General features: G+C 43.9%; 1 protein-coding gene across 3 annotated transcripts in view; it reads right to left on the bottom strand.

The window, feature by feature from the left end:
- Window positions 1-21,464, bottom strand: part of OPCML (opioid binding protein/cell adhesion molecule like) — a 1,059,893-nt gene that overhangs the window by 804,387 nt on the left and 234,042 nt on the right. The window lies entirely within an intron of this gene.

The following is a 21,464-nucleotide window of genomic DNA, read 5'->3' as shown; positions in this document are numbered from 1 at the left end:
CCAACTGGTATTGCAATTTTGCACAATCCAGAAGGCACTATTTACACTGCAGTGCATGTAAGTGGCATCTCTATGTGTGTGCTCCAGGGAAGCTGGTGGCCCTGGACCCAGCAATACCCTGCCTCCTCATAGAGATGGTTAAGATCTATGGACTTGGATGCAAAAAGTCTGAGGCCAAGAGAAGATCTATGGGTTATTTATTTTTAAAAATTTTTTTTAAATTGGTAGTATATATATATGTCTGTGCTACTCTCTTGCTTCGTCTCAGCTTCCCCTTCACCCCTCGCCCCTTCCCAATCCTCGAGTTCTCCAGTCCATTCTCTGCATCTGCGTCCTTGTTCTTGTCACTGAGTTCATCAGTACCATTTTTAGATTCCGTATATGTGAGTTAGCATACAATATTTGTCTTTCTCTTTCTGACTTACTTGGTTGTGTTAGTTTTGGGTATACAACAAAGTGATTCCATTATACATATATATGTGTATATATACTCTTTCATATTCTTTTCCATCATAGGTTATAACAAGGTATTGGATATAGTTCCCTGTGCTTTATAGTAAGTCCTTGTTGTTTATCTATTTTATATATAGTAGTGTGTATATGCTAATCCTAGACTCCTAATTTATCCCTCCCTCCACCCCACTATCCCCTTAGGTAACCATAACTTTGTTTTCTATGTCTGTGAGCTTATTTCTGTTTTGTAAATAAGTTCATTTGTATCAGTTTTTAGATTCCACATGTAAGTGAAATCATGACACTTGTCTTTGTCTTTCTCTGTTTTAGTTCACTTAATATGATCATCTCCAGGTCCATCCATTTGCTGCAAATGGCATGTTTCATTCTTTTTTATGGCTAATATATATATACACACATACATATATATGTGTGTCTATATATATGTTAATACATGTATATGTCACATCTTCTTTATCCATTCATCTGCTGATGGACATTGAGGTTGCTTTGATGTCTTGACTACTGTAAACAGTGCTGCTATGAACACTGTGGTGCATGTATCTTTTCTAATTAGAGTTTTCCCCAGATACATGCTCAGGAGTGGGATTGCAGGAAGATATGGTAACTCCACTTTTAGTTTTTTAATGAACCTCCATACTGTTCTCCCCAGTAACTGTACCAGTTTACATTCCCAGCAACAGTGTAGGAAGGTTCCATTTTCTATACACCTTCTCCAGCATTTAATGTTTGTAGACTTTTTGATGATGGCCATTCTGACTGGTATGAGGTGATATCTCATTGCAGTTTTGATCTGCCTTTCTCTAATAATTGGTGATGTTGATCATCTTTCCAAGTGCCTTTTGGCCATCTGTGTGTCTTCTTTGCAGAAATGTCTGTTTAGGTCTTCTGCCCATTTTTTGATTGGGTTGTTTGTTTTTTGATATTAAGCTGTATGAGCTGGTTGTATATTTTGGAAATTAATCCCTTTTCAGTCACATTGTTTGCAAATATTTTCTCCCAGTCCGTAGGTTGTCTTTTTGTTTTGTTTATGGTTTCCTTTGCTAAGAAAAAGCTTTGAAGTTTAATTAGGCCCCATTTATTTTTCTTTTTATGTCTATTATTCTAGAAGATGGATTTAAAAGAATATTGCTGCTGTTTATGTCAAAGAGTGTTCTGCCTATGTTTTCCTCTAAGAGTTTTATAGTATCTGGTCTTATATTCAGGTCTTTAATCCATTTGGAGTTTGTTTCGGTATGTGTTGTTAGAGAATGTTCTAATTTCATTGTTTTACATGTAGCTGTCCACTTTTCCCAGCACTTATTGAAGAGACTATTTTCCCCATTGTATATTCTTGTCTATCTTGCAGTAGATTAATTGACCATAGGTGTGTGGGTTCATTTTTGGGCTTTCTATCTTGTTCTATTGATCTATATTTCTGTTTTTGTGCCAGTACCATACTGTTTTGATTACTGTAGCTTTGTAGTATAGCCTGAAGTCAGGAAGCAACATTCCTCCAGTTCCATTCTTCCTTCTCAAGATTGTATTGGCTATTCAAGATCTTTTGTGTTTCCATAAAAATTTAAAAATTTTGTTCAAGTTCTGTGAAAAATGCCACTGGTAATTTGATAGGGATTGCATTGAATCTGTAGATAGCCTTGAGTAGTATGGTCATTTTAACAATATTTGTTCTTCCAATCCAAGAACATGGTGTATATTTCCATCTATTTGTGTCATCTTCAATTTCTTTCATCAGCATCTTATAGTTTTTGGAGTACAGATCTTCTTTGTCCTTAGTTTCTCTCTCTGATCTTTCATTGTTAATGTACAGAAATGCAACAGACTTCTGGGGATTAATTCTGTATCCTGAAACTTCACTGAATTCATTGATGAGCTCTAGTAGTCTTCTGGTAGTATCTTTAGGATCTTCTATGTGTAGTATCATGTTATCTGCAAACAGTGACAGTTTTACTTCTTTTCCAATTTGGATTCCTTTGATTTCTTTTTCTTGTCTGATTGCTATGCCTAGGACTTCCAAAACTAGGTTGAATAAAAGTGGTGAGACTGGGCATCCCTGCCTTGTTCCTGATCTTAGAGAAAATACTTTCAGTTTCTTACCACTACGTATGATGTTAGCTTTGAGTTTGTCATATATGGCCTTTATTATGTTGAGTAATATTCCCTATATGCCCATTTTCTGGAGGGTTTTTATCATAAATGGATGTTTAATTTTATCAAAAGCTTTTCCTGTATCTATTGAGATGATCATGTTTTTTAATCCTCAATTTGTTAATATGGCTTATCACACTGATTGATTTGTGGATATTGAAAAATCCTTGCATTCCTGGGATAAACCCCACTTGACCATAGTGTATGATTCTTTTAATATATTGTTGGAGCCAGGTTGCTAGTATTTTGCTAAGAATTTCTGCATCTATGTTATCAGTAATACTGACTTGTAATTTTCTCCTGTTGTGATACCTTTGTCTGGTTTTGTTATCAGGGTGATGGTGGCCTCATAGAATGGGTTTGGAAGCATTCCCTCCTCTGTAATATTTTGGAATAGTTTCAGAAGGATAGGTGTTAACTCTTCTCTAAATGTTTGTTAGAATTCACCTGTGATGCCATTTTGATCCTAGAATTTTGTTTTTTGGGAATTTTAAAATTACTGATTCATTTTCAGTACTGGTAATTAGTATGTTCATATTTTCTATTTCTTCATGGTTCAGTCTTGGGAGATTATACATACCTAAGAATTTGTCCATTTCTTCTAGGTTGTCCATTTTATTGGTATATAGTTGCTCACAGTAGTCTTTTATGGTCCTTTGTATTTCTGTTATGTCAGCTGTAACTTCTTTTTCATTTCTGATTTTATTGATTTGGGCCTTTCTCTCTTTTTCTCTTGATGTATCTGGCTAAATATTTATCAATTTTGTTTCTCTTTTCAAAGAACCAATTCTTAGTTCCACTGATCTAGTCTATTTTTTTTTCAGTCTCTATTACATTTATTTCTGCTCTGATACTTAGGATTTCTTTCCTTCTACTAACTTTGGGTTTTGTGGGTTCTCTTTCACTACTTGTGTTAGGTATAAGGTTAGGTTGTTTGAGATTTTTCTTATTTCCTGAGATACGCTTGTATCACTATAAAATTCCCTCTTAGAATGGCTTTTGCTGCATCCCATTGGTTTTGTATCATCATGTTTTTGTTTTTATTTGTCTCTAGGTATTTTTTTAATGTCCTCTTTGATTTCTTCAGTAATCCATTGGTTGTTTAGCAACATATTGTTTAGACTCCACGTTTGTGTTTTTTGCAGTTTTTTTCTTGTAATTGATTTCTAGCCTCATAGTGTTGTGGTTGGAAAAGATGTTTAATATGATTTCAGGTGTTTGGGTTTTTTTTTTTGTTTTTTTGTTTTTTTTTTTTTTTAATTACCATGGCTTGCTTTATGGACCAGCATATGATCTATCCTGGAGAATGTTCCATGTGCACTTGCAAAGAAAGTGTATTCTGCTGCTCTACAAACATCAATTAAGTTCATCTGGTCTAATGTCCATCTGGTCATTTAAGGCCTGTTTCATTATTAATTTTCTGTCTTGATGATATGTTACAGATGTCCACTGTAAGTGTGGTGTTAAAAAGTCCCCTACTAGTTACTGTCAGTTTCTCCTTTTATGGATGTTAGCATTTGCCTTATGTATTGAGGTGCTCCTATGTTGGGTGCATATATATTTACCATTGTTATATCTTCTTGGATTAGCCCTTTGATCACTATGTAGTGTCCTTCTTGGTCTCTTGTAAGAGTCTTTATTTCAAATAGTCTTTAAAGTCTATTTTGTCTAATATAAGTATTGCTACTCTGGCTTTCTTTTGATTTCCATTTACGTGGAATACCTCTTTCCATCCCCTCACTTTCAGTCTTTATGTGTCTCTAGATCTGAAGTGAGTCTCTTGTAGACAGCATATATATGGGTTCTGTTTTTGTATCCATTCAGCCAGTCTGTGTCTTTGGGCTGAAGCATTTAGTCCATTTATATTTAAAGTAGTTATCGATGTGTATGTTCCTATTTATATTTATGAATTGTTTTGGATTTGTTTTTGTAGGTCTTCTTTTCCCTTTTCTTCTTTTGCTCACTTCTCTTGTGATTTGATGACTATCTTTAGTGTTATGCTTGGATTTCTTTTTCTTGTTTGTGTGTATATCTATTATGTGTGTGTGTGGTGGGGGGAGGTTACCATGAGGTTTTTGTATAGCAGTCTAAATATATTTGTGCTTGTTTTAAGTTGCTGATCTCTTACTTTCAATCCCCTCACGATTATTGTTTTTGATATTATATTTTACATCTAACTGTTTTGTGTATCCCTTAACTGCTTTTTGTGGCTACAAATGATTTCACTACTTTTGCCTTTTAACCTCCCTACTAGCTTTGTGTGTGGATGATTTCCCATCTTTACAGTATGTTTGCCTTTACCAGTGAGCTTTTCCATTTTTAAAATTTTCTTGTTTCTAGCTGTGCCCTTTTCTTTTCCATCTAAAAGGCTCCTTTAGCATCTTTAGCAGATGAATTCTTTTAGCTTTTGCTTGTCTGTAAAGCTTTTGATTCCTCCACCAAATCTGAATGAGAGCCTTGCTGAGTTGAGTATTCTTGGTTATAGGGTTTCTCTTTCATCACTTTCAGTATATTGTGCCACTCCTTTCTGGCTTGCAGAGTGTCTGCTGAAAAATCAGTTGATAGCCTTGTGGGAGTTCCCTTATATGTTATTTGTTTTTCCCCTGTTGCTTTTAATATTCTCTCTTTATCTTTAATTTTTGTTGTTTTGATCACAATGTATCTTGGTGTGTTCCTCTATGGGTTAATCCTGTATGGGACTGTCTGTGTTTCCTGAATTTAGGTGACTGTTTCCTTTCCCAGGTTAGGGAAGTTTTCAGCTACTATCTCTTCAAATATTTTCTCAGGCCCTTTCTCTCTCTCTTCTCCTTCTGGGACCCCTATAATGTGAATATTAGCACACTTGATGTTGTCCCAGAGGTCTCTTAAACTGTCCTCATTTCATACTTTTTCCTTTTATCTGTGCATCAGCAGTGATTTCCACTACTGTGTCTTCCAGCTCACTGATTCATTCTTCTGCCTCATTTAGTCTACCATTGATTCCCTCTTGTGTATTTTTTCATTTCAGTTATTGTATTCTTCAATTCTGTTTGGTTCTTCTCTGTATTTTCTAATTCTTTGGTAAAAACGTCTAATTTGTCACTCTGCATCCATTCTTACGAGTTATTTAGTCATCTTTATGTTCATTATTCTGAACTCTTTCTCAGGTAGATTGTCTATCTCCACATCACTCAGTCGTTCTTCTGGGGTTTTATCTTGTTCCTTCATCTGGAACATATTCCTCTGCTGCCTCATTTTGTCTAAATTTCTATTTGTATTTTTATGTATGTGGAAGGTTAGTTTCACTTCTTGACCTTGGAGAAGTAGCCCTCTGTAAGAGGCATCATATGTGTCCCAGCAGTACACTCCTCTCTTGTCACCCAAGCACAATGGCCATCTGGTCCCAGGGTAGTGTCTGGCCTGCATTTGGGACTCATTCTGCAGGCTACAGGACTGTAGTTTTCTGCCCCTCTGGTGGGTGGAGCTGGTCTCTGTCCTCTGGTGGGCAGGGTCATGTCTAGGAGGGTATCTAGAGGTGGCTGTGGGCTCAAGAAGTCTATAGACAGCCTATCTGCTCATGGTTGGGGCTGCGCCTCCCACCCAGTTTGTTGTTTGGCCTGAGGTGTTCTAGCACTGGAGCCTACAGGCTGCTGGGTGGGGCCAGGTCTTGGTGCAAAAATGTCAGCCTCCAGGAGAGCTCACATAGATGACTGCTCCCTGATATGTCTGCTGCGAGGGGCTATGTCCCCAGAGTGGGCCACAGCCATCTCTGGCCTCCCTGGGAGACCCTCCAAGACAAGCAGGTAGGTCTGGCCCGGGTCCCTATGAAGTCACTGCTTTTGTCCTTGGTCCTGGTGCACGTGGGATTTTGTGTGTGCCCTTAAAGAGTGGCACCTCTATTTCCCCCAATCCTGTGGAGCTCCTGCAACAAGCCCCACTGGCATTCAAAGTCAAATGCTCTGGGGGCTCCTCTTTCCAGTGCTGGATTCTCAGGCCAGGGGTTCTCACATGGGGTTCAGAACTCTCACTCCTGCGGGAGTACCTCTGTGATATAATTATTCTCCAGTTTGTGGGTCACTCACCTGGAGGCTACGGGATTTGACTGTAGCCCCTCCTACCAGTCTCACTGTGTTTCCTTCCTTATGTCTTTGGTTGCAGAAGCTCTTTTCTGGTAGGTTTCAGTCTTTTCCAGTGATGGCTGTTATGCAGACTGTTGTGATTTTGGTGTGCTCATGAGAGGAGGTGAGCTCCGGGTCCTCCTACACTGCCATCTTAGCTGCTCTCCTGGATGACTACTGACAGGTCCATGGTACCAGAACCTAAAGTCCTTACCAGCAGTCACCACTCTGGGGCTCTTTTTTCCCTTTGTACTTAGTCCAGTTTCACTTGCTCATGGTTGGCTGGCATTCTATGTTCCAATAGCTAGTCCAGACTTTCACTGTGCTATAGACTGGATTCTCTTTACTATTTTTTTTTTAAATGATGGTTAAAAAAATATGAAGAACACTGAGAAATTCACTTTAAACCCACCTGCTACCCATTTCAGGCAATGGCAAAACTAGCATTAACAGGTTAAACAAAGGCACGCACAGGGCTGAATGCCATGCCAGGCATGGATGATGTTGTTAATATGTACTCAGAGCAGCAAACCATCCCCAGCAAGGGGAGCATGTTGATAAGATTACCTTTTTGTAAGAGCAAGAAGAATATCCTGTCATTCAGCAGTGAAGAGAGCATTGTGCAAGGGTTTGGGCAGACCTCGGCACCCCTGCAGGATGCTCCTGATAATGAGAGGGGCAGATAAAAGGAAAGTACCTCAAGGGGTGTGATTTTGTACGTTTTATTTCCAAAGCTGGATAACTATGAGGTATAATTTAAAAATACAGGGAAGCTTAACTAAGGATGGTAGTTATGTGTTCCTGAATGCAGACATTGGAATCTACTTCTCACATCTTAGCCCATGGTCCTTTCAATGCAGAGGTGCTAGGAATTACAGGAAAGACACCCAGTACAGACTTGCTACTTTGTTCATTTTTGTGTCTAATTTTAGGTTTATTTTGATGGCATTTTGTTGTTGTTGTTGTTGTTGTTGGATTGATTGATTGATCATTGATGGAAGGACTGATTGAAAGAGAATAGAGCGCAAACTTCTCTCTGAGACAACTTGGTAAATTGTGGAACGTGTGATGCTCTCAAAGCTTTGTGGCCCCAGCACGAATGTTAGCTTGATGGGAAATGATGCCACCAGGGAATTTAAAAATATTACACAATTGGAAAAAAGAAACTTCTCGCTCACCTGGGAAACGAGAGGGCTGGACAAATGCCTCAGTCTCCTCTGGGTCTGAGCAGCTACATTTCCCTGATTCCTAGAGACCTACCAGAGGGAGCATTTTAGAAGAGAAATGCTAAGTACCAACAACACATTTTGGCTTCCATTTAAAATAGATATCCGGATATCTGTTTATTCTTTCAGATGCATGGATCCCCACAGCAATTTCCTGTTTAATTCAACATGGCTGAGAGACTGAAAACACTGTAAACGGCAGGTTTCAGTGGTTTAGGTTTAAACAATGCCAGGCTCAGAGAATCTCTGACAGCCAGGAATAGGAGAGAGAACACTTCCGTCCAATTAGATGATTTATATTCATCCATTTTCTTTCCACAAATGTATCCATTCCAAGTCTGGAGTCATAGATCACTGAGGGCATCCTGAGTGCACTGGACATGGTCTGCACTATGTACCGACCCTATGGAGGATGTGGAGGAGGCCCAGCCCAGGGAGATGACCAGGAGCTCCAGCCTGAGGAAGAGGGTGCCTGAGCATCAGGGCTGCTGCATCCTGGTTAAGATCTGTGGATTCAGTTCTGAGCTGCCTCTTGGAGCAGATGCACCAATTCATCAGTCACCCCGAGGCTGATAAGGAAGGGGCGTTGACCTCACACAGTACAGAGACTCTGCACCCAGGGATGCCTGAATTCACCCTTTTCTTAATGTAAGATTGTAAATTAGTTGTATATGCTTTCTGCGCCTAAATTTCCTACCCTATAAAGTAAGGAGATGATAATACCTACATCAAAATACTTTTATAGAAATTAAAGAGGATGACATAGATAAAGGATTTCACTATCCCAGAGCCTAGCACAGAGTCAGCACCTAATAAAAGTAGTCCTCTCTAGGTATTATTAAGGTTTTAAAGAATCACACACACACACACACCTGTCTCTTCAGTCCTCACAACCTGTTTCTTTACCTTGCCATGATATTTATGTAAGGTATATGATATAAAATATATATATGTATATTTTATATATGCCAGGAATGTAAATCAAAACATGAAGGTCAATGAACCCTAAACATATTAGAGATAAACATTTTTCATAGGATTAAACAGCAAGAAGAGAGAATATCATCATAGCCATCAATAATTACCACAATCCTCATTTGCTTTTATTGGAGCAGCACCATCCATCCCTGGGGCATTATGCTGACTACTTTACGTGCTTTATTTCACTGCACATGCACAACACTAAGAAAGAGCAAGCACTGTTGCTCCCATTTTTCAGAGGAAGAAACTGAAGATTAGAAACTATAATTGCCAGAACTGGTACTCTTACCCCATGTAATTGCCAGAACTGGTATTCTTACCCCACGTAATGTTACCGCTTGACATAAGTGCTCCAGAAACTACTGCAAGTACAGAATTGCCACCAGAATTACACCTTATGCCTGAGTCAATTATGCACTGATACACTGTGCTGAATCCAGAATGACTTTCTCATCCCTTTGCTCGTGCACCAATTTTTCTACCAAATTAGGTGAGCACTCATTATGCACTGGGTGGTTTCCTAATCGCAAGGGCTATGAAGATGGAAACATATAGTCTCTGAACCCAGGTTGCTCAGGCAAACCAAGAAAGCAAATCAAGAAAAAGAACGTGGCAGGTCTGGGTGGGACACCCACCTGCATCCCATCAGTGCTCACCATTGTGAGTGTTTATCTAGGTCCAAGCTCTCCAAGCCTAGGGACCACCCCTGAGGGGAGGGGGCACTTCATTTCCAGTCTCCCCCTGCATCACAACAGTATCTCATCCACAGATTAGCCTTTTCTCACAGGCTCCTGTTTCTTAGCTCTGATACTCTTGCTAGGATATTTAGGAATAGTGATAAACAGCAGCTTGAACTGGTCTAGATTTAGGCAGTGGTAGGGTCTTTGAGCTGACAGAAAAAAAAAAAAAAGAGTGAAAGATAAATGCAACTTGCTAATAGAAAAACAAGGAAAAAACCTAACATCCCAGGATGTCATGCAAATTGCAGTTATTTATTATCAGACAGTGTTGTACAGGATTATTGATTAAATAAAATATATTGCAATCAGAACCACAGAGCGTTATATTTATGGGGCATCCACCAGGATGTAGATTTTCCATACACAAAGCACTACTTTTAGCACTATTCCTTGCCATGGAATTATACTTGTGTTTCTGACCCTGCCTGCCCTCCGTGGTCACATGAAATTCATAGCGGTTCCCTTTCATCCCAGCAAGGTGATGCTCTGATGCAAAGGAAGGGAGGGGAGGGGCGGGGGTGGCTTGCAGGGGTGGCAGGTGAGCTAGGCCTGAACGTGCATGATCACACACTGAGAACACATCTTTCTTGTTTTACCAAACTCACAAATATCCACCAATTTGTTCCCTTCAAAAGCTCCAATGTATTTCTTGTTAAAGAACATCTCTTTGTAAAAGCCTTTGACAAAATATCCAAGCACAAAGGAGTGAGAGGGACACGGTGAAGCCAAGTTTCCCTAAAGTGGTGAGTCAGCAGGGGGCGGGAGAAATGTTATCACTGCCACTTCTTGTTGGAAAATTAAGGGCCTTCCTTTAAATCAAAATTTCCCTTTGCTCTTAATAAGATGACAGTCTGGAACACTCGGCCTGCTGCTGAGATAGTGACTCCTTGCTGGGCTTAGATTATTCAAGAGCTCAGCACTCACTTTCTAAAGGCTGCCAAGGGTTTCAAGGAGAGCCAGGCAGAGCTCGAGCCAGCCGTGGACCCCTGGAAGTGGAGTGGGGGTCGCCACGCAAGGAAACGACAACTTGCTGATACGCAGGGCTGCCCTCTATCTTATTCTAGCTGGAGCCAAAGAACAGACACAAATCAGCGCCTTCTCTCCTCAGCATCTTCGTGAACAAGAAGGATGGGGAGGGTTAAAGGGAAGAAAGCGACCTAAGGGCAAACTGGAAAGATGAACAGGCCCCTGGGCTCTGGGAGGACAAGGAAAGTGACATATGTGGGCGAGCGTGAGCGTCAGGGCGAGTGCCCAGGGTGGGGGAGAGGGTGTCTGGGCACCGAGGATCAGCTCCGTCAACCACATGCCAGGCCCCAGGTCAGGTTCCTCAGCAGCCCCTCCCACGCCTCCCTAAGGTGCTCCGGAAAAGGTCAGGGTTGTAATCCTGGGAGGGCCTCATGCTCTTTCTCTCGCAGAACTGCAGTTCAGGAGACAGAAGATATTTTTTGCAGAAACTTTTTTTTTTTTTAATTAATCAGTAAAATTTCTTTGTGGGGTTTAAATAGTCCCTCAAGGGAGCCGTGAAGCCCGAAGCCAAGAGATGGTCTTCTTCCTTCTACAGGAGGAACGAGCCCAGCTGCCTAGAAAAAGAACCACTTTCCTACCTCGAGGCCCTCTCTTGCCTCAGGAATGCTTGATTGTTTTAGGAGGAAATGGTCCCACTGCAAACTGATTTCTCAGTACAAATGGACTCTTCCAATAAGGGAAAAATTCAGGAGTGTGAGAAATTGCCAGAACAGGGGTAAGATCTGCAGTCCATGCAGGTTCAATTATTTCTACTTCAGAATCCGTGTGGTGGGTCTTTCTAAAGCACCTTCTCCATTTTAGTATAATGTTAACTGTTACACACATGTGCTATACAAGTGTATCTAAGTACATTTACATACACATGCGTTCACATTCAGCGCTGAGAGAACACACCTCTGCTCACTGCTGTGCCCATAGCCACAGTTCCAAGAATCGTTTATTCACATTACTGAGCACCTTTTGTGAGTTGAACTGTATCTCCCAAAAAGAGATGTTTAAGTCCCAGCCCTGAGTACCTTGGAAGGGGACTTTCCAAGAATTGTTTATTCACATTACTGAGCACCTTTTGTGAGTTGAACTGTATCTCCCAAAAAGAGATGCTGAAGTTGCAGCCCCGAGTACCTTGGAAGGGGACTTTCTCTGGCTACAGGATCGCGGCAGATAGAAGTAGTTAAGATGAGGTCCTACGAGAGCTGGGTGGGTCCTTAATCCACATGCCTGATGCCTTATACGAAAGAGATGCGATACAGGGACAGAGTCACAGGAGGGAAGACGGCCTTGTGACGATGGTGGTGGCGATAAGAGTGCTTCACCTGTGAGCCAAGGAACACGAAGGATTTTCCATAAAGCACCAGGCGCCAGGGAAAGGCTCAGAAGGAACCCCCTCTAGGGGCCCCAGAGGCAGACGGCCCTGCCAACAGTTCCATCTTGGATTTCCAGCCTCCAGAACTATGAGGCAATACAATTCTGTGGGTTTACGCCATCCAGTTGTGGCACTTTGCTAGGGCAGTCAAGGAAATGGATCCAGCACTGAAATGCTAGGCTGGGGAGAGTACGTGATCAATATGATCGCCCCTCCATCCCCCTTTCCAGACGCTCAGAGTCCAGCCGACAGTGCCTTCCACCTTGCCATGCCACACAGCTCTTCTTGAGCTTTTAAGAAGAATTTGTCCAGTTTAACCCCAACTTTCCCTTTTCCCTTGGAATTTCCACTTCAAATACTCCAAAAGACCAAGAGATTAAGGGAAAACGTAATTTGGCTGGAAAGCGAGCGGCCTTCTCTTCCCTAGAAACCCTGGGTGTCATTTATTTTAATTTGCCCTGGGACACGTAGCTTAGATCTCATCCTTCAAACGTATGTCTCCCACACTCAGGGTCAGGAGGGCAGCTGTGATTTCAGATGCCTCAAGAACATTTCTGGGCCAGGCACCCCGATTCACTGACAAAGCACCTGCAGCTCCTGGGGACACTGCTTGGCAGGACCCTCACTCTCCGGGCGCAGTGAAACAGGGAGGAGGCTGGATACAGACTGGGGAAATCAAGTCAACTGGCAAGATCTACCTTGGATTTTGCCAACCGAGGACTTTATTTTTATCAAAAAAATACATATTTCTTGCATAACCTGGATCCTTTTGGACAAAAATCCCCACACTTCTGGGTTTTATAGATCAGTAAAATTTAAAAGAAAAAAGAAGTCGGAAATTAGGTGGGAAATCTTTCATTTTGCCAAGTAAACTGTCTATATTCTCTTAAGACTAAATTTTAAAAATAAGGGGGCCATTTCTACCCCACAAAGACAGGGGGGTGTTATCCCACTCTGAAGGACAGCTGTTGACATCGTGGGACATTGGCAGTCTTCCCCAGACTTGGAGATCCTTATTTTTCTTTCGTCCACAGGCTGGGGGCTTCGTCACAGACCAGTGTCAGCTCAGGGGTCAGCACTTAGAGACTACTGACCCCAGGAAGGTCCTCACTGTCCACCTTGCTGTGTGTCCAAAACCCAGATATGTAACCCAGTCCCTGGCCTGAGAAGGACCACCTAAGATGAACCTTCCCTCCCTCTGCTGGATGCCGCAAGTGTCGGGAGGTGAAGACCTGTCCATTCCCCACGTTTTTCTCCCACAAGCATGGCACAGCACGTGAGTGTTCAGCAAACGTTTGCCGATGAAAGAAGCAGGCAACATACAGTAACTAACTCTACAGTCACTTCTCCCTGACATCCGTGTCATTAAGCCACCTAAACGACTGCCTTTTGTATCCCTAGGGCATATTTTTTATTCCTGAAACATCCCCACTGAAGAATGACCAAATAGAAAACAGAAAAGGTGAGTGGTGGTCAGAGAAGGAGTACTGGCAATGTCTCAAAGATAAAATTAATCCCACGATTCAAGACAAGGGATGACTCCCTAAAGGTCAGAAACAATTTCTGGAAAAATACAAAGCATGGAACCAAGACTACAGCTCTGTTACAGCAAGTGTTTTCGGAACGGCAATGATGACATTAGGAAACTTACCCAGGAAGTGTCCACACGGTTAGGAGCCTGCTCATTAATAAAATGACAGGTGGCTCCTCATACCTCCCGAAGCTCATGCCTGAAAACCAAGTCCCGGCCTGGGCAAGTCCAGCCCGCTGTGCATGCTGAATGAAGGGAAGAGTGAGGGTAACTGGGCAGTGGTGACGCTCCTGTGCCCCCAGCACCAGCCGGGCCCTCGCTGCCTGTGTCCCCCGCACTGTGCTCAGGAGCCTCCTGCTAGGCTTGCCGCGTGGCTGTGCCAACGTCACCCTTCCTCTCCCTCCCTCTAAGAGATGCCCCACTTCCTGCTACTAGGGGAGGATTCCCTTCAGGTGAGCTCTTGTCACACCTGTCCCCTGCCCTCCTGCCATCCTTCCAGATCCTTCAGGACCTTCCCCACTCGTAGCTCTTCATCCTCTTCCACTCTTCACTTCTCCCTGTAAACACGCTCGAGCCTACGTTTTTCTTCATAAAGAAGAAACAAACATGAAGCTCCAGAGATTTCTCTTTCTTTCATTTTTCACTTCAGTCTCTTCATTTATTTATTTTTAAGGACTTTTATTGAGATATAATTGACACACAATAAACTGCACATATTTCAAGTGTGCAATTTGATATTTTTTTCTTACTAGTAAGTATATATGGAAATCCCAATCTCCCAATTCATTCCCCCCAACCCCCTGCCCCTCGCATTCTCCCCTTGGTGCCCATGTGTTTGTTCTGAGCATTACACCTCTGTCTCCACACCCACCCACGCCTCACTCCCTAGCACGTGGGCATGTGAAAATGTCCTAACCCATCATGCCTTCTAATCACCAAATCTTGAGACCTTCTCTCATCTCCCATTTCGCTCAGTCTCTGCAGTATCTGACACAGATGATCCCTGTCTTTGTGAAATGCTCCTTTCCCACACACCAAGGCCCTGAGGCTACCCAGTTCATTTTTACCTTCTCTAACAGGCCTCTGTCTTACCATCTCTTCCCCTTCCCAGTAATTTGAGCTACGACCCAAGAACTCTGAACAGCCTCATCCATTTCAATGGCTTCCCTTGTTTTCTTTGTGCAGGAGGCTTCTGAATCTCACATTGCAGACCTATTTCTAGTAATTTATACCTATATCTATCTATCATCCATCTTTGTGTAGGTGTCTTACAGGTATTTTAAATTCATCTATTCCTTTGCTTTACCCACAAATTCTGCTTGCTGACATCCCCAGTTCTGTTCATTGCAACTTGCTCCGGAACCCTGTTCCTCCTCACCCAGGCCAAGACACACAAACACTTATTATTCATCCCTGACCCTTCTCAGCCCTTGACTGCCTGTGAGTCCAGGCCTCTCCTTTAACCCGTTGCCAGCCCCCTAACCAGGTCTACACGGATGTAATCAGTTTGCTCCCCTGTTCCAGAATCCTTATTTCCTTAACAGTTTGGTTTTCATGGAAGAAATAAAATGTTCATGAGGAGTTGACAGTCAGACATTTTATATCAAATAAAACACATCCTGTCTGATGTAAAAAGAGAATACATATTTTACGTAGTCGTTGATGTTGCTATTCATTTAGGCATTTGGGTCCCTTCTAGATAAAGTTATAATATCTTGCAAAAAAGAAAATGCATCTTAAATGTTGTCTAGCTGTATGAGCCTGGAAGACGACCTGTCTTATCCCCCTCCTTCAAGTCACGTGGGGTCGGCCAATGTGGTGGGGGTGGGGGGAGCGCAGGGAGCAAATTGGATGACTCCTTATGTTACGTCTTCCTTCCAGATCCAGCATCCATGCATCTGAGAACCTAGTATTGTCAAGTCCTCAACATAATCACCTTATTTGATCCTGTCGAGAACTCTATAGGATACAATTTATTGTCCCCACTTTATGCATGGGGAAAATGAGATTAAGAGAAAGGAAGTGACTAATTGTCTAGGTTCACTTAGCTGGGCCATGGTAGAGGTGGGAGCCAAGCCTATCCTGAATCCTGATGCAAGGTTATTTCTGGAATGCCACAGCAGCCCTTTTAAATCCTGCAGTTTTCAAAGTGTGATTCTCTGGGCCCTGGACTCCGAGAGTAAGCCCACCACAACGTGGCCCTCATATCCATCACCTGACAGTAGTCCACACCTAGCCCCCACCCTGACCAGCTCTTCTAAGCTTAAGTTTCAGGCCTGGATCTCTTGGCACAGAACACACCTGAATGCCACGACTATAGAGATGCAAACTGTGGGTATCAATTTCTGCCTTCAGGTGCCTATGAAAACCAACACAGAGACAGCAGGAAGTGAGGGGAGCGTGCAGTGACAAGGTTTTGTTGTTATTGTTTTATTTTTTTCCCCTAAAAAAAAAAGAGTGTTTAATGAGTCCATTGCTTTAGAGATACACAAGGGTGAGACGAAATCAATAAAATCAGACCGCAAATATTGGGGGTCAGTAGGTACTGATTCACCTCTGTCATTGTGGACCTGTATTCCCTCTCGTTCTGTGCCCTGCTTCCTGAGGGAAATACCCACGGGGGTGTATGTGTGTGTGTGGGGGGGGGTGCACGTGCACGTGTACGCATGTGTACATCAGAGGGGAGGTCTGAGACAGGGGCCCGTAGTTCCGGACAGGTCAGTTTCCTCCTGAGGATGTTGGGAAGTCCACTTGTAGCCTTAGGTCCAAGCGATGTCCTCTAATGTAACACTAACAGCAAGAAAACTAATCTCTTTGTTTGTCCAATTCTTGAAAAATCTATCATCTCCTTGGCTGACTCCAAATTCAGTGCGGGGGAATCAAGGGCTGTGATTGCTGTAACGTCCCACACTCCGCACACAGCAATCCCCTGCAGTCTGTGTTACCTTCACGTTACGGGTGAGAAAACTAAGGCTGAAGCCTCTAAGGGACGTATGCTCTTTCATCACCTCGCTAACAGCAGATGGGGGATTAAACCCCAGTCTGCCCAGCCCTGAAGCCTGTGCATTCACCCACTGAACCTCAGGGCTGGCGCACGGCCCTGGGTGATGTCACAGGATCAAGGTCTGTTCTCCAGACTTTGCCACTGTAGCCCAGGGCGGGGGCGCCCGCAGGAGAGGCTGAAGCGAAAGCCTCAGCAGTTCAACCTTGCCTCAGTCAAGTAACAGCAGGTAAACAACAGCGCCCCCTGCCTTAAATCCAGGCACACAGAGAAAGGTGCATGTCACGAATCCCTCCTTGTTGAAAGTAAGCCTCGAGTTATGGCTGAACCATCCCCGAGGCTCTGAGCCGCTCAGGACAGGCCAGGCCGCTGCTCTTCCAGGTCTAACCTCCGCTCAGAAAGCCTGGTGCTGCTCCCTGCAAGCCCAGAGGTGCCCTGGGCACTGAGCCCAAGGTCCCACCACACACCTTCATCCCCGCACTCCCAGCTGAGGGCTCCTGACAAGCCCTGGTCCTGGCAAGTCACTCCTTTGTCCCCCCTGCCCAGCTGTGCCCTCCAGCTGCTGCTGCCTGGAGCTCAGGGGACTCCCGGGGAACTTTTCACACAGAAGCCCCTCCTGCTCCCCACGTCACCCGCCCCGGCTCCAGAGTCAGCCACTCCTGCCACAGTCCTCGCCAGCCTGGCCACACACCACCTCAGAGAACCTCCATCACTACTGAGAAATGTCTTTCCACAGCAGGCAGAGAAATGAAAATGTTTCCCCCTACCCATTATTTCCCTTTCTCAAGCAAAGAAATGAAAAATAACTCTGCTCATGAAAAATAAAAAAGAAATCCAGATTTTTCTTTAGAATTTAATTTTCTTTCAAATTTCCATAGAGCAGCTGAACGTATTTGGGTACATTCTGGTGCACAATGAGTTAACTGCTTATTTTGGAGGAAATAGGGGTCTGTCTCTCTCCTCCAGCCACTCTCCCATCCCTCAATGCAGGTAAAAATAAAAGAGCAGGTATAACAGGAAGAGACCAGAATAAGACATGGTTTCTGATAGGACAGAAATATTTAGTGAGCCTCAACAGTTGAGTTGTGCGTAGGCATTAGGCGCACAGGGTAAAGACAGACAGGGTCTCTGTTCTAAATGAGTTTCTGCTCATCAGACAGGAGTTAAGTCCTCCTCCATGTGCATGTGAAACCACCCTATCAGTTTTATTGTATCCTTCCATTTACTTAAGACTTGCAAATAAATTCCCTCTTTTTACCAGCCTGTCCTTTTCCCTCCTTTCAGAACTTTGCATAATGTTAGAAGGATCCATGGAGGTGATTTAAGAATTATAAACATCATCTGATGTTGCAGTAGAAGATTGTTGAGCAGAAACTGATCTGAATTTCCTTCACCCGTGGAATGGGAGAAAGTAGTTTCAGTGAACAAGGGGTCTTGTCACCTTAGCTAAAACATCAGTTAGCAGATGGCTCTGCGGGAGCACTTCATCAGGGAAGCTGCCTCTGCTCCCCTCACAATGTTCGAGACAAAGTCAGTCCCCTAACATTCAGGCACATCTCTAGGGCCCCACCTAACAGCTGCTCTGTTGGCCAACAGCTGCTGGAGGGTCCATGCTTGAATAACCACCTTCTCTGTATCTTGCATTCTGTTAAGTGACCCATATGTATTTCAGGAAGGAGAGAGGGGTGCAAAAGGATGATGGTGCACATGGGAGTCAGGTTTGTTGGTGTAAGTTGTCAGCTCTAGTTACATGAAAACAAGGAGGAATTCAGATCTGTCGTGATCCACTCTACCAGTCAGGGGTATGGTGCAGAGAGTGCTAAATATTTCAAGAGTCAGGACTCCTTGTGACTTGGGATCAACCGGTAACCTGAGCTCTCACCACGGGCAAGTGGGCAGGTGCTGCCCTTTGGAAACTCCATCTACTTTGGGTATTTTTATGACCCGTTAGGGAAGCTTATCTCAGTCTGGTAGCTGAAGAGTTTCTACAGAGACAACAGACCAATGGCCTGAATAAGATCATGTCCGCTGTGGACTAACTGTCCTGCAGATCCTGCCCTTCCTGGGGTCACTCCTAGCTCTGGAGGTCCTTGCAGAAAGCTTGGAATGGGGGTGAGGGGGGCCTGCATTGAGGGACAGGCCACCACTGGTGCATTTTACATGGTCATCATCATACCACATTCCAACCATTCTTGGACCCAGATGACTTTGCCCTTGAGCTCTGGTCTAAGGAGAGAGCTGAGTCTGAAACTCAAGGTAACTCCACCCTGAAACTGTGAAATAGAAGTTGCAGGAATGAACCCATTTGCCGTATGTGTGGTTCATATCTACAGCTGAGTCCAAAAGAATCTCCTCCTCTCCTTCATCTCCTGCCATCAGTAACCAGCAAAGCTCTTCAACCAAAACGGAGAATCACTGAAAACATGAACAGAAGAGGTCAATATATTGAGCTGCGTGGCCTTTTCCTGTTCTGAGAATATTTCATGTCTTTATGTTCTTACACCGAGAAAAACCTGGTTTGTGCCAATCCACATCAAATGGCGAGGGAGGCCACGGGGGAGGAGGGACCCACTCAAAACCTGCGATCCAGGTCTTTCAAATGGCAAACTCATTACATCCCCGCATCCTGACGGGCTCAGTGAAGGCTTCCTGTCGGAGGCTCTTCTGGCGGCTCAAGCCCACACTCAGGACCATTTGTCACACGGATCACAGCAGGGCTTGGCAACAGACACTGAAAATGTCAGAAATCAAAAGTGGTGTTTGGGGGATGTCACTGAGGGTGGGGGAGTGGCTGTGAGGTTTGCAGTAAAAACAAACAACGACCAACTGGAAAAATGGCCTGTGCAGTTAGCAAGATGGAGAGAACGAAAGGGAGGGGAGGGGGGCCAGGAGGCAGAGCTGAGACTAGGAGGAAGCAGGCAGATCCCTCTCACTCAGGGGCTGCTGAACACGGGAACCTGGCCTCACCCGTGTAAGTACGAACTCATTGGCAAACAACTCTCTGCTCCGCCTGGGAGATATAAATTTGAATTAGAAAAGCTAACACTTTGCGGGAAAGGCCATGGGTTTTAGAACAAATTATGGCTTTCGTGGTGATTTGGGGAAATGACAAGAATCTCACAGCTTCAGTTCCATCTTATCTAAAATAAGGACAATAACATGGTCCAGTAAAACAGTTGAGAGATATAAATGCGATGTTGCAATGCCCAGCACAGAGCAGGCACTCACCAGACAGAAGCTGGGAGACAAGGCCCTGCTGGAGGAGAGCCCCGAGTCCTGGAGAGGGAGGGGGACGCTTGCTTACAACTTGGTGCAGGAGGGGATCCACAACAAACAGATGAATTCACAAGGAGTGGGGAGGTCAGTTCTCCCTCAGCAGTGAGACGGGAACTGAGGAGGGGTCCCAGATGAGGACCCAGGGAATGGCAGGGCATGTGTGACTTCAGAGAGGCAAGTCCACCGAGATGTGTTTGTCCAGTCGAGATGTTTGCCACTGAGCAGAGGGTGTATGCAGAGCAGGACAGAGGCCAGGGCACGGAGGGCACGAAGGGCTCTGCAGGCTGAGTTAGGTGATCTGGGCATGTCCTGACACAGGCACTGAGGACCGGTTGAAGCCTTTTTTGACCTTGGAGTGACTTTGGCAAAATCACTCAGCTGGGGGTTTGAGCAAAAATTTGAAGGTGGGCTTGGCCAGCGGAAGAGCTTGGAATGCACAGGATCCTCATCACGCAGGTACGTTGCAGTTGCTGTAATTGATTATAATGTGCTGCTTGGACCAGTGTCAGAATTAGGGGAGGAGCAAAGGCAGTGAGGATGGAGAGAAAGGGTCTCCGGCTGCTAATGGGAGCCGGTGAGAGCAGAGGGCTGCCCCATTAGGATCTGGTCCATTGGCGTGGCTTTTTAATGGATATAGTTTTATTTGCCTAATCATTTTTACACTTGATCTTAGCCAAAAGGCCGAGAAGCGATTGCCTAATCATCTTTAAACAACATATAAACTTCCCTATAGTTGGCTAATGATTTGACCCCTTAGAAAAAGGCATATAAACTTTTGGCATTTCCTAAAATCTCCCAATTAATTTAAAATAACTATAGGTGCCTGGCCATGTGGAGTTCTCACCCTTGCAAAGGTCCTGCACATTTGTAAGTCTACTGTACCTGGTGTCTGGATGCATTTCCCCAAGGATTACATCTGAAAGAGTACTTGAGACCAGATACCATATTCCAGACAAGCTCAGTTTCATTGGATCTCCAGTGTTTAGTTTCTGAATACGGATGTGTGATGGGAGGACATATGGCTGCCCCTGGCCTCGCTGCTAGTTTAATCTCAGTGTGATTCACTTGCCCGTCAATAAAATCAGAGCCTGACCATCTACACATTCACAAACCTCGAGGGTGTTGAGGAAATAGACACATTTATAAACAAAACGAACACTAAGCACGCTAAACCCATGAAAGAAAGGGACCACCTTAATTTTAAAAGAGCTGCCTAAAGCCACACTGGCTGACTCAGGGTCAGTGCTAATCCTATGAATGAGTGGACCGTAATTACTTGTCGAGCACCTCGCCTACTATCGGCAGCGGAAGTGGAGGGTTCACACAGAGTGACCATGCCTCCCTGGGAACCACAGGTGAGGGGGTGTCTTACTCACCTGTCCATCTCCACTCACTGCCTGAAGGGGGAGGCAGGGGACGAGGATGGGGGCAAGACAAAACACAAACAGAAATAAGTGAAGGATGTTTGACCCTGTGTTTCATACTACAGACCAGAGCTGCCCAACAGAAATACAATAGGAGCCACAAACAATCTTTTTTTGCCACAAATGTAATTTTCAATGTTCCAAAAGCCACACTGTAAAAAAGTTAAAAAGCTACGA

The sequence above is a fragment of the Hippopotamus amphibius genome, chromosome 9, assembly GCF_030028045.1.
Source record: "Hippopotamus amphibius kiboko isolate mHipAmp2 chromosome 9, mHipAmp2.hap2, whole genome shotgun sequence".
In the NCBI taxonomy this organism is placed as follows: domain Eukaryota; kingdom Metazoa; phylum Chordata; class Mammalia; order Artiodactyla; family Hippopotamidae; genus Hippopotamus; species Hippopotamus amphibius.
This window is presented reverse-complemented; position numbering and strand designations above follow the sequence as displayed.